At 35.3% G+C, this 2,860-nt stretch overlaps 1 long non-coding RNA gene across 2 annotated transcripts; it reads right to left on the bottom strand.

The window, feature by feature from the left end:
- Positions 1 to 9: 9 nt before the first annotated feature.
- On the bottom strand, positions 10 to 2,752 carry LOC125259385. Of its 2 annotated transcripts, XR_007182785.1 has the most exons (6): positions 2,316 to 2,752; positions 2,090 to 2,200; positions 1,854 to 1,965; positions 1,195 to 1,308; positions 712 to 868; positions 10 to 222 (listed from the first exon to the last, which is right to left on the bottom strand). It is a non-coding gene; the product is annotated as an uncharacterized LOC125259385 (long non-coding RNA). The 2 variants fall into 2 exon arrangements; XR_007182784.1 differs by having other exon boundaries at positions 2,090 to 2,752.
- Positions 2,753 to 2,860: the final 108 nt, after the last annotated feature.

The following is a 2,860-nucleotide window of genomic DNA, read 5'->3' as shown; positions in this document are numbered from 1 at the left end:
AATAAAATAACATGACTAATCTAACTCACCTTGTTACGCCATGGCCATTGTGCATCACCATAGTTATATTCAATTTCACTTCCTATTTCAATTCTTTTCACGGCAAATAGACATAAATGTGGCCTGTTATTTACTATGATTTTTTTCATAGAGCAGTTGGGAGATTTGTGATTGTCATTACACAGTCTTCCAAGGGATCCATCTTCTTTGGATGCATCAATACTAAAAAGGTATATAAAAAAAAAAAAAAAAAAACTTTGAAAGATCGTTTAAAGAAAACCCTTTAAACATTGAACTACAATATTATGTGCACAAATGTTACACATTTGCACATACATACATGTAAGAGTCATTTAAATTACACAACAAATATAACTGTATGACATAAAAAGCAGAAAGTCCCAAAAAGTGCTTCTCATCCCCCGTAGTGAAAGATTTTATTGTTGATAATATGTCAGTGTATTGTTCTATATGCTTTGAGACAAACCATGTTCAAATTCAGTCAATACCATTGCTGAGTATTTTAAGTTAAGACTGCAGAGTACCACAGAACAGGCAGAAAAACAGGCAGTACAGGGGGACTTCAAGACGTATCATCAGAGTTAACTGCTGATGTCCAGATTAGTCCTGCTTTTGCTCATTCAAAAGAGTGTTGCATGTCTTTGTTAGAATTTCACAGATCTTTCAAAACATGTATCTTGACATACTCACCACCAGTGACGTTGCTGCCATTCAAAATCAAACAGAAATGTGCTCTGTAACTCTGTGTAGTTTCTGGCCTGGCATTCCTCTGCTGTGATGAGTTCCCCCCTATATTCTAAGACAAAAGCTCCCGGTTCAACAGGCTGGGTAGAAAACACTCCTCTACCTATAAGAATATATCATTAGAAATACATTTAATTGGAAGAAAAAGTTGTTGTCTTAACACTTTACATAAAAATAACCCACAGATTGTCAATTTCATGTAATATAACCATACTAAAGTAATGCTAAAGCTTACTGCCTTTATAATCAAGGAGTTAAAGCTAGGAATTCAGAGTAATAACACAATGTGGCCACTTTCATAAATCTTTTGAAAAATAAATTAAAAACTATACTAAACTAAAAACTAAACCATTTCCCCAAATACAAATCATACATAATTATGTAAGTGCATGCTAATGACATGTACTGATAAATGCACATGTAATATACCTTTGTTTCTATCAATAAATCGTTCCACAAACTCTGGCTTGTCACTTGAAGACAAAATATAAGACCTTGCTTCGTCTGCAGGCCGTATCCTCTTACATCTTCTGGACATTATGGCTATGTTAAAAAAGTAAAAATACACAGACACACCCACAGTGAAAAAACAGCATTAATTTAGCATAAGAGAAAAAAAACTCAAGCAATTTCAAGTAATATTCATTGGTTTAAGATCTAAGTGGAGTTGTCACTGGCATTAATGTACAAACAAGGAACAATACATATATTACAGCATTTGTTAATCTTTGTTAATGTTAATTAAAGTATAGTCGTTCATTAGGTCATGGTAATTCACAGAACATAATGTTAACAAGCACAACTTTTGATTTAATATTAGTTCATGTTAACTTACTTAACAAATGTTAACCAATGACGCTTAATGTTAACTAAATAAATTTTACCAAGAAAACGTAGTCAAATTATCAACTGCAATTAAAAAAAAAATGCTTCTTTCTTATTCTGTCATCACCATTATCAGCTAACGATTAGCAGATTAGCAGCTAGCGATCTGAATAAAATAGCACATTATTAACCATCAATTTGATGCGTAACGAAATGGAGAAACGAACTACCTCATGTTACGAAGTCAAATACTATAAACCTACCAGTTATTCACATGAAGACATTACGTTACTTCGGTTGGACAGCGTTAAACCTTGTGAAAATGCAGTAAATGTGATGTGTCCCTCTTTCCACGGGCTATTAGCCACCAGCGATCTAATTAAAAAAGTAACGTCACTTCATTAAACATCATACTGGGTAGGAACTGACACGAAACTAAATCAAATGTACAGTCAAAAAGTATATAATAAATATATATATATATACAATATAAACCCACCTGTTGCTCACACGAAGACGTTCTTCCGTTTGTACAGTGTTAACCCGCGTGGAACTTCCGGTTGAAATGCCGTAAAACAGCCCATTTAAATGGCCCCTCCCTTTCCGTGGGCTATTAGCAATTAGCCGTGTGATTAAAATGGTATTTCATTAAGCATCATTCTGTCGATATGGGTAGGAATTGAACTAAATCAAATGCACAGTCAAATAATATAAACATAAGTTACCTGTTGAGTTTCTTCAGTTGGTACAGAGTCCAAACATGTTGAATTATAGATTTTACAAAAGGAATTAACACTGTTTATGACTAAAACTAATCAGCTCCTCCCTTCCGTGAGCTAAAACGACACACACTTCCGGTAGTGTGTATCTGCTGCAATACCCCACTCTCAGATATGGGGGCGATAGAGAGCAAAAAGTGTGTAACACACGTAACCATACTTTGTCACTTTGTGGGGTAAGTGAAAAAAAAGCATGAGGCATATCAGGACAGGCTACTGAGGCAGTTTAAATGAAAAACGGTGTGGGGCCCACTATTTTGGGCCCCACAAGGCTGTTGGACCCCATACTGTTGGTGTGCTCCAGGTCACCGGGCCCAACAAAGTAATAAATACAAGTACACACACACACACACACACACACACACACACACACACACACACACACACACTATTAATGGAGAGTGCTATACTGTAAATGGTGGCTTAGCCCATAGCTGGGAATTTGTAAATGTGCAAATCTATTTTTCGATAACAATTAGAATTGCATAGCT

The sequence above is a fragment of the Megalobrama amblycephala genome, linkage group LG23 (assembly GCF_018812025.1).
Source record: "Megalobrama amblycephala isolate DHTTF-2021 linkage group LG23, ASM1881202v1, whole genome shotgun sequence".
In the NCBI taxonomy this organism is placed as follows: Eukaryota; Metazoa; Chordata; class Actinopteri; order Cypriniformes; family Xenocyprididae; genus Megalobrama; species Megalobrama amblycephala.
This window is presented reverse-complemented; position numbering and strand designations above follow the sequence as displayed.